Genomic DNA, 11,626 nt, shown 5'->3' with positions numbered 1-11,626 from the left:
CACACGCGACCACCACGACACGACCCTGCTCTGCATGGTGCACCTACATTTGAGAATGCAAATGAATCTTCTTTCATTTGCAAACGAATCTGTATGTATTACCATGCCCATGTTTTCTTTGCAAATAATTAGTCATTCGAAATGAGATACTATAAATTTAATAATGAGGAGTTATTTGAAAAAAAATCGAAATGTATCCACGCTAACGTGGATTAGAGTGTGTGTCACATAAGTAGTTATTTGAATTAGAGTGTGTGTCACATAGCGATCTCCAATTCTAACGTGGATTTCACATTTCACTGTATCCACGCTAATTTTTTAATACAAATTCATATGTATATGATGAACACCATGGTAGTGAGAAAACTTTTGGATGGATTCAAACATATGACCTACAAAATAGCACAACAATCGAGTCAATGTCAACTTTTCCAAACCTAGTATGGCATGAATTCGAAATAATTACCCATATGCATGGTCCTCAGTTCAAATCTTACAATGTACACCGAATTGAAACATCGATATTAAGTCTCGTACTATCTACATTAAAATGTTGTTTTTAGCCCCCGCCCTTGGCACACACGCTACATACTTCTTGTATCGGTCAATCTTCCTCTCCTAACCACCTTAGGAAGCTATCGGTTTCCGACACACATTCATTCTTTCTCTCCATGTATCGATTTCTAACTCTCTCAACTACACAACCCCCTTTTTCCACTCTGTTAACAAATGTATTTACCCCACATACCCGCCATTGCACCCCATGCCGAGCTCTCTCTCTCTCTCTCTCTCTCTCTCCCTCCCTCCCACCCACCCTATCACGCTAGATACATGCATTGCCTATCTAGCCCCCCAACCTCTTGTGCACACGCACGCATGTTGTCTATCTAGGTCACTCCCTCGAGACTGTCTCACTCTTTCTCCCGCACGGCGGGCCACACTCGCTCAATCTCGCTCTCTTTATCTGAATCTCGATTAACCTTGTTTTCTTTCACACACAAATGATATATCTCCATGTTCGGGCCTTGATCGACACACTCTATACTCTCTCACGCAGATTGTCTATCTAGGTCAGTCCATCCAAGCCGCCCCCACTATTTCGACCTCATGGCGGGCCATGCTTGCTCAATCTCTCTCTCTCTCTCTCCCCATCTCCCCCCCCCTCTCTCTCCCTCTTTCTCTCTCTTTGTATGTCTCGATTGATCTCGCTCTTTCTCGGACACAAACGATATATCTCCATGTTTGAGCCCAATTCGACATATTCATATTGTATACTCTCTCATGCACATTGTCTATCTAGGTCACTCTCTCCAACCCGTCTCACTCTTTTGATTGCATGATGACCCACACTCGCTCAATCTCTCTCCCTTTATATATGTAATTGACTGACCTTGCTTCCTCCCACGCACAAAATATATCTACATGTCTGTGACTGGATCATCTCTCAAGCTCTATCTTACAGCCCTCACCCTTCCCAAAAGCTCAATCGAACAATATCTCTCCAGAGCATATATATCTTTTCAATGAATGTCGGACCACACTCACTTTGTCTCTCAATCTATATGTCCCTCGATTGACCTTGCTTTCGCACGCCCTATCTTCCACACATTGAAGCTACCTCTCCATCCCTCGCAAAGCTGGAGCTATTTACATTGCGAGGGGGACTCCAACCTTGGATTAATTTGTGTAGGCATTTATTCTGGTGGATTTAGATTATATTTTCATAGCATTCGGCCCACAACTACTCCAAACACCGTTACAACCCCCGCACCTCCCCCACTTGATTTCCCTCTGGCTCGATCATCGCTCTCTTGCACATCCTTTCTCACCTTCAACGTCGCACCATGGTATTATTGCAAAAAACTCTGTTGTTCTCTTTAATTATTATAAATAAGCTACAAAACTACACACTGATAGTCCACTTGGAATGGAACAAATTTCGACCCACAAATTAAAGTGCTACAAACTACACACCGGGGGACCCACCTGTCATGAAACAAATTTGGACCCATATATAAATTAAAAAATAAAGGATGAGGATCGAACATGCGACCAGGGCCTTCAAGCCGCACATCAATAGGCAACATACATAGAACAACAATGTTTGTTGTACCCCCCTTTGTTCATATAATGTTTTATATTACCACAGCCTATTTAATGGATAACATGTAATATTATTTTCAGTACATTAGTGGGACCGGCTCGGTAGCACGTACTATTCGCCTTCACTTACTGGTAGGTTCCATGTGTGCTATCTCTCTCTCTCTCCTCCCCTTCTGCGTTTAGACGCACAGGCAAACATGAAGAACTCGCAGGTGATGTTGTAGTTGACCATATCTGGATGCGTTCACAAGTTACGGCACCAGTTTCACGTACTAGTAGCACTAGTCAATGTGTACATGCAATGTAAGTTAATTGGAAGTATATTAAATGCATGCGGATATTAAGTAGGATATTATTTGCGTGTTATTATCTGATTAGCACTATTTTTGGCATGAAATTAACTACACGCTAAATGTGTTGAGCGCTCGACATTTAAGCAGTCTAGGTCATTGGATGAGAAGGAATACATGTGGATTGATGACGTTTTATATTTAATTTGATACGGCTCTAGCAGAACATTCAATCTATCAAACCATAGATTTCATTCAATCTAACTCCGACTTTACATTCATACGACGGTCGATCTAAAATAAATGGAAATGGTAAATGTTCGGATTTTAAGCATGGCAATCCGACCGTTTTTCATGGCAAATTTAAATTACGCAGCGGCGGCGGGGGCGTCTTGCGGTGGGAAGCGGCCCCTCTGCTATGCTCTATGTGTCGTCGGGCCACTGACCGACGGCGACGGGGACAGCGGCGTCTTGCGCTGTTGTTGGCGTACTCCTGGACGTTGGCCCTAGCTTCAAGGACGGCCAAAATATTATGGACTTCGGTCTATAGGAGGGAGTCAACTGGCGGGAGGAGGCGACTGGCGCTGGGGCAAGGAAACTATCGACGGTGGCCATCCATGCTGCCGTGGGGGGCACTGGCACCCGCGTGGGGACATGTGCTGGCAACGACGCAGCGGAGACATTCGTGTGCACGGGCACCAGCACAGGCGCGCACGCTAGTGCACGCGCAGGCGCATGCTGTGGCAGGTGCACGGGCACCGGCACGGGCGTGCGCGTGACAGCACGCGCAGGCGCATGCGCTGGCAGGTGCACAGGCGCGTGAAAGTTAGCGGGGACCTCATGGAACCCCGTGGCATCAAGCTCAGCGACAATGTGCGGCTCCCAGCCCATCAATGCCATGGGGATGGGCGCTGGCTCAGTCGGGGTGACGGGAGCCGGAACGGGAGAGGGGACAGGCGAGGTGTCTTCCTGCAAGACCGGTTCAAGCTCGTCCCAAAGCGCCTTACGTTCTTGAGACTCCGGCTGCGTGTCTTCCTCAAGAAACTGGAAGACTAAGGGCAGACCATCATGATGCGGCATGGCATACGTTTAGGTTAGGCTGGTTGGAGGTAGACGACAGGAGAATCGGAGAGGAAGAGAGAAGATTGTAGCAATACCGAGCAGTGCGGGGTTGATATTAAACTACGGCGCCGGCGACATTAAAAGTGGGAGCAGTTGGAACGAAGGTGGGCGGCGGAGCCTGGTCAAAGGGCTCGCCTCCCGGTGAGCCTGCACAGCGGTCTGCTCGCATGCCTCCCTGTCAGCCGGCGCAGCGGTGTGCTCGCACGCCTCCCTGTCAGCCGGCGCAGCGGTGTGCTCGCACGCCTCCCGTCGAATCACACGCATGCTCGGACGGCACCTGGCGATGAGAAGCGGGACTCACGGTGGCACGTAAACGCCCACGGTTTCAATAGTGAAAATGTTCGCCTTAACGTGACAGGTCTTTGTTCCAAAATACATTGGCTCTTCATTTGTGCAACTTGTCATAAGCAGCTTGTGTCAAATTAAGAAAAAAATTATGAAGGAATATTTGTGCCATATCACGTGACCATGCTCATTTTCATGAATTTCTGGTCACTTTTGGATTCTCTGAAATTTAAAATCCAGGATTCGAAACAATATCATAACATGCATCATGCAATAAATTTTCAAGCCATACATCTGTCATGTTGTATTTCTTAAGAAAGGATTTGGTCAAACAATTTTCTTAGTTAGACTTCAGACAAGTTATATATGCGGAGTAAAAGGATAATTCCTCCATACCAGTGCATTGTCTGATATATTAACTCAAGTACTACGCACAAACAAACGAGCTCAATTCTGTGCTCATCCTGGTGTAGTAGTAGTAGTAGTAGTAGTAGTACTAGGCAATGCAGTTGACAGGTGACCTTGGGGAGTGGCGACCGAGGGAATTGAACCGTGCTCGGCACGGTAGGTAACGTTGTCTAGTTACTAAAGCATCCCTCCATTGTTCATCGGTAGTCATTATTGACCGGGGACATGAGGGGAAATTCTCTAGGGCTGGAATTCTGGCCGCCAGATATTTCGACTCGAAACGCGGAGGCTCGACTGGTTGGGGTTGCCTAATGTGCGTACCACGCACGCCACCATAAGGACAGCAGCCCTGTTTTTTTAGGATCAACACGAGCCAAGGTCTGGCTGGTACGCCGTTGGGTCCTACCATTCGAGAATACGAAAGGAATCTTTTAAATTGCCGAACAAATCTATGTGTATTACAATGCCCGTATTTTCCTTGCAAATAGTAATCTCAACATGGTAATTGATTTATGATGAGTTCTTGAATTAGAGTGGGTTTGTGATATAGTGATCTCAACAGGATTTCACATTTCATGGTATCCCTAGTAAGTTTTTCATTGCAAATTCAAATTTAAAAGATGAACAATATGGTGGTGAGAAAACTTTGTATGTATCAGGCATATGACCACACACATGCCCACACACACACACACACACACACACGAACACAACAGCAATCCAATAAGTATAGTGCATCTATTTTTCCAAACCATGCATGTATGACATGAATCCAAAAATACTCCTTCTGTTCCTAAATATTAGTCTTTTAGAGATTTCAACAAGTGACTACATACGGAGAAACATGAGTGAATCTACACTCTAAAATATGTCTATATACATCTGTATGTGCCAGTCCATTTGAAATCTCTAAAAAGACTAATATTTAGGAACGAAGGGAATAAAATGTAAGACATGCATGGTCCTCAATTCAATATTTAAAATGAACAGGAAACTGAAACATGAATATTAAGTCTAGTACTATAGTACATGCAAATGGTGTGTTTACGCGGAGCTACGTAGATTGTCGGGGGTTAACCCCTCGACCTTAGATAAAATTGTGAAGCTCTATTTAGGATTGTTTAGATTATATTTGTCCCTACCCTCCCAAACACCGATTAGTTGTGCACCCCCCTCCTCCCCGGGAGAATATCATGTGCCCCATACCTTAGATGCTATATGACGATACGAGTTGCTTGGAGCTTGCAGATGTGAGATATAGCAGCTCACAGGATGTCTTAATATTTTTACAGGAAACCTTGATGAGTTTGAGAATTGCACACAATTTGTACAAAAACTACTCAGATGCCCTTGGATCTCATATCCAACGACCTCGAAGCTCATATCACCGTAGCATCAATGATGAAGGAGGACATCATATTCTCCTGTATGTAAGAATATCATGTGCTACCACACCTTAGATGCTTTGGTGATACAAGCTCTTAGGAGCTGTTGGATTTGTGACCCAACAACTCCTTGGTGGTTCGAATGGTTTTTTGTAGAAAAGCCCCCAAAGAGTTCGGCCACTGCTTACAAGCACAAAGACTGCTCAGATGTCATTGGATCTCATATCAGACGACCTCGAAGCTCGTATCACCGTAGCATCCAAGCTGCGGGAGCACCTTATGTTTTCTCGCACGGGAGAATATGAGGTGCTCCCACATCGTAGATTCTATGGTGATACGAGTTCATGGAGATCTAACGGCCCACAGTAGGAGGTTTGAATGTTTTTTGCAATATACGTCTAAGAGAGTTTGGGAATTGCGCAGAAAGTACAAGTACTATGCATGTGCCATCTGATCACTTATCATATGACCTAGATGCTCGTATCACCATAGCGGCTAATTAAGCTATGGGGAGCACCTAATATGGGCAACGGGGAGCCGTTGGATCCAAGATGCAGCGGCACACACGAGGCCTGACTGTTTTATTTGCAAAAAAACCTTTGGAGAGTTTGGAAATTACGCATAATTACAAAGACTACTCCCAAGCCATTGGATCTCACTTCCGACGTTGTAAAAACTCGTATCACCATAGCATCTAAGCTGCGGGTTGGATGTGATATTCTATGCCGCTGTCATTTTTGTTCGTAAACTTGCAAAATACGTGTAACTCGTGCCGTTACTTGTCTAACCGCGCAAAGTGTTTGTTCAAAAAAAACCATCATGCACTGAAATATTGGAACAACACATGGGGATCCCACTTGTCATTAATCAAATTTGGACCTAAAACTAACAAATCTGAAAGACAAGATTCGAACTGGCAACCTAGACTACAAAGCATCAGTCGATAGCCTGAAACAACAACGGTTGTTGGCTTTGTCCCATAACTTGATTTTATACAGTATTATGTTGAGTAGAGTAGAGGGAGTGCCTCATCAACACACGTGCATGACCGTTGACTCACTTACTGGTGGGTCCTAGGTCTGCGATCTCTCTCTCCTCTCCATCGTCGAACCTTTGCACGAGCACACAAGAAGAGCGGCGCTAGCTTGCCGTTGTGTTATTATAACTAAAAAAACCTTGGAAAATATAAGAATCACCTAGAACAAGAGACGTTGTAGCTAGTCGAGACGGAGCTAACCACACCTATCCTCTATGCCACGTTAGCATGATGAAGCTGTGTGGCTAGTGGGGTGTTTTCAACCGACTGGCTGGGTCTCGAGGTCGAACCATAGGTACTACGTCTAATACAATATATTTTTACACGCACATTTTCCGCCCGTGCCGAGACGTCGCACACCCTACTGTGAGGTTTCGGGGTCCTCCCAAGTGGTCCAAGCATATATTCTTCCTTGCCGAGACGTAGGACGCCCTACCGCGCGTCTTCTGGGTCCTCGTCGGTCGTAGGGCCGAGGCAAGTAAATGAGTCATGAAATCATGAAAGACCACCTTTCCTGCCGAGTACATCAGTGAAGCACGGTGGCTAGCTAGTTGGTCTAGTGCGACCGATTAGCTAGGCCTCCGCCACATTTGTTTTTTCACCCCTTTTTATCTCCTTGCCGGCAGGTAAATTTCAATATCCACCGCGGCGTTGCTCTAGTGTTTGGGTGCGGCAAGATTCTTAATTTTTTGATTGACGGGAGCAGGCGCAACAGGATTTTTAATTTTTTTTTTATTTATGGGAGCAGGCACGGTAGCAATTAGTCACGATGACTCCGCGTGTAAAACCCACTGCTCCCTGATGTGAGAAGTCGTCATCTGGTGTTTTGGCATGGTGAAAACCAAAAGATTCCCCGCTCCTCGGCTGGCTCCATCTGCCTTCCCGTAGATTGCATTGCCTTTCAGCAGTTTCGCCCCCTTTGCTTCCTCTCCCCATTGCTTCTACCTGGTGCCACAGCGTATCACGCCCAATATGCGACCCTATCCAAAAGGAACTCGAAGGTCCCACCAAGGATAGGCCCGCATATTGAAACGCTTTTGCAAGGTGGATATCATTACATCAACATTACATAATAGGTAGGGGTACATACAAGAGGCATACAATGCCACACGAATACAACATCACAATACATCAGAGCATCATCCGACTATGGATGAAACACAAACAGCAACTCAAACGACATCCACCCTGCTAGCCCAGGCTGCCGACCTGGAACCTATCCCCTGATCGAAGAAGAAGCAGAAGAAGAACTCAACGCAAGGAAGCATCGCTCTCACGTCATGATCATCGCAAAACCTGTACCTGCAACTGTTGTTGTAGTAATCTGTGAGCCACGAGGACTCAGCAATCCCATTACCATGGGTATCAAGACTAGCAAAGCTTAATGGGAAAGGAAAGGGGTAAAGTGGTGAGGCTGCAGCAGCGACTAAGCATATATGGTGGCTAACATACGCAAATGAGAGCAAAAGGAACGGTCGTCAACTAGTAATGATCAAGAAGTGATCCTGAACTCCTACTTACGTCAAACATAACCTAGAAACCGTGTTCACTTCCCGGACTCCACCGAGAAGAGACCATCACGGCTACACACACGGTTGATGCGTTTTAATTCGGATCTGGTGTCAAGTTATCTACAACCGGACATTAACAAATTCCCATCTGCCTATAACCGCAGGCACGGCTTTCGAAAGATTATACCCTGCAGGGGTGTCCCAACTTAGCCCATGACAAGCTCTCGCGATCAACGAAGGAATAGACCTTCTCCCAGGAAGACCCAATCAGACTCGGAATCCCGGTTTACAAGACATTTCGACAATGGTAAAACAAGACCAGCAAAGCCGCCCGATGCGCCGACAATCCCGATAGGAGCTGCACATATCTCGTTCTCAGGGCAACACCGAATAGGTCAGCCTACGAGTAAAACCAGCCCTCGAGTTGCCCCGAGGTGGCCCCGCAGTCTGCCCGGTTCGAACCAACACTTAGACAAGCACTGGCCCGGGGGGGCTAAAATAAAGATGACCCTCGGGTTGGCCGACCCAAGGGAAAGGATAGGTGGTGGTGAGGCAAATGGTAAAACCAAGGTTGGGCCTTGCTGGAGGAGTTTTATTCAAAGCGAACTGTCAAGGGGGTCCCATAAATCACCCGACCGCGTAAGGAACGCAAAATCCGGAAACATAACACCGGTATGACGGAAACTAGGGCGGCAAGAGCGGAACAAAACACCAGGCAAAAGGCCGAGCCTTCCACCCTTTACCAAATATATAGATGCATTAATAATATAAGAGATATTGTGATATCCCAACCAAAATCCTGTCCACCATGGAGCAATCTTCAACTTCACCTGCAAGTAGCAATGCTATAAGAGGGCTGAGCAAAGCGGTAACATAGCCAAACAATGGTTTGCATAGGAAAAGTGTCAAAGGTTAGAGGTTCATGGCAATTTGGGATGGCTTGATAAACAGGTGATAGGTAGCGCAGCAAAGCGATAGAACGAAGCAACTAGCATAGCAATGATAGTAGTGAGATCCAGGGTAGCGGTCATCTTGCCTGAAATCCCGCAAGGAAGAAGAACGAGTCCATGAATAAGACGAACGGATGAAGCCGAACCAACCGTAGACGAACGAATCCTCACGATCGCAATGAAACAGGAACTATCGAAAAGAAGCACACAACATAGTAAACACACCACACATGAACAAGGCATGATGCACAACAAAGCATGATGCATGACAAGACTACATGAAGCTACTCATGGCAAGAGATGATGCAAACAAGAGCAACACATCAAAGCAAGTTTAAATGAGGCCGGGAACAACATATAACAATTCCGGTAAGTCCTCATATGCATATTTCGAAATTTGTTCAGATCTGAATAAACCTTATGTTCAAGTTGTTAAACAGCAAGTTAAGATGCACCAAGATGATCTACACGAGATTCTAGTCAAGTTACATATAAAGTTCATTAAGTTCGGAGCTACGGCCTAGGAGATATGAGCAAAACAAGCTAAACATGGCACTGATGCGAAATGCATACAAACATCAAGCAAACACATCAAAACAAGGATGCAACATGATAATATGAAGCTACATGCAATTCTAAGCAAGTTTCATATAGAGCACACTCAAAACGGAGCAACGGTTCAAACACATACACTCCATACAAGTTATAGCAACAATCTGTCCAAAACAGCAACTAGGCATTTTGCAAGCATCAAAACAATAAGCTACAGCATCTCAACAAGAAAACAGAAGGCATGGGCATGATGTACAGGTAAAGAATTACAAAACATGAACACTGAGCTATCTCTAGAAATCACTAGAACATGCTCAAACACACATGGTAAGATTGCAAGTTATAACAATTCAGACTTTGCAGAAAATAACATCAGGTTGCAATGTTCAGAGCTATCAAACAACATGTTACAGGAACTTATAATAACAAACAAAGGCATGGCACCATTCTACTCAAAGCATAGATCAAAAGTCCCTTACTGACCATAAGCCAAAAAGGATCAGAAAATATGATGGCACCCACGTAAACATAGCAAGTTATATTACAGATTCATACATGGCAGAAACATAATTATGAAGGCATGTTAATGAGCTTGTGCAACTCACTACAGAGCAATACATGGCATGGCAAGGCACCCAACAGTAAGAAGGCATATTTGTGAAGCTAAGCATGGCAATAGCAAGGTCATAGGGTGCATGGAACACTAGCAAAACACATGTAAACAAGTGAACTTAATGTAAATAGGCTGACAGCAACATTATGAAGCAACTTTGGAGCAAGATATGAACAAGGTACAGCAAGCTATAAATGCTACCAGGGGCATGGATGGATAGAGGATGACATGTAGATCAAAACATGTTTATAGAACATCTCCAGATTATGCATGGAATAATTAGTAGCAACATGTTTATATAGCATCATGAAATAACAGATTCAGCCTAGCAAAACAGCAACATCATGAACACTACTTAACAAGCTCGATTCACTCACCACAAGTCATTGCATGACAAGATAAGGATAGCATCATCAATAAGAAATGTTTGTGAAACAAACCAAGTCAAGAACAAGTCCATAGCATACAAGGATCAACTATAGCAAGCTTGGCCAAATTGAATAACAAGTAAACAATCTGCCAGGAAACATTTGGAAGCAAAAGTAGAGCACTCAAATGACATGCTAGACTAATCCATAATTGCAACCAAGGGCATGAATGGATAGACAACAACCTATTGTTCAAAACACCCTTACTGAAGTATCTCAAAATATGCATGGATCTCTCTGTAGCATCAAGTTTACATGGCATCAAAATAACAGCAGAACAGGGACTAAAATCAGCAACATCACGATGCCTATTTTGCATGCTTGTGCTAGTCACCACATTGATCACAAAATACATGGTAAGCACCTATGTAAAGAAGACATAGCATAGATCAAAACACATGTAGACATCAACCTCATAGGATGCACACATCAATCATGGCAAAAATGACAAAAGAGCTCGTTCTGATAACAGACAGCAGAAAACATTATGAAGCACTCTTACAATGATGATTCAGGAATCACGATGACCTCAAATGAATATGATGCAATGGAACTAAATGATGTACTCGTCGAGATGAACAGTTTGACATATTACACGCACGAAATGGAGCTACGGATGCAGAGATACGGCATGACGAACATGGCATGAAAATTACAGAATCTGGGGACTTAGCAGATTCGGGGGGAAAGTCAACCTTCGGCACGGATTCCGAGGCAGGCCGGATTTCGCCGGAAAAGGCGGCCGGAGTCGAGGGAGAGGCTGGAGGAGACTGGATCCGGGGACAACCGGATCCGGTCCGGCCCGACCGGATCTTGCCGGAGCTGGGAGGAGCGGGCCGGCGGGGGACGCCGTGGCGCAGGCGGGCGCCGGACAGCGGCCGGTGGCGAGGCTGGGGCCCGGCTGCGAGGCGGCACGGGGACGGTGACAGGGAGGTGTTGCGGC

Source organism: Triticum dicoccoides, chromosome 4B (genome assembly GCF_002162155.2).
Source record: "Triticum dicoccoides isolate Atlit2015 ecotype Zavitan chromosome 4B, WEW_v2.0, whole genome shotgun sequence".
NCBI classification, from domain to species: domain Eukaryota; kingdom Viridiplantae; phylum Streptophyta; class Magnoliopsida; order Poales; family Poaceae; genus Triticum; species Triticum dicoccoides.
Note: the sequence above shows the minus strand (reverse complement) of the source record.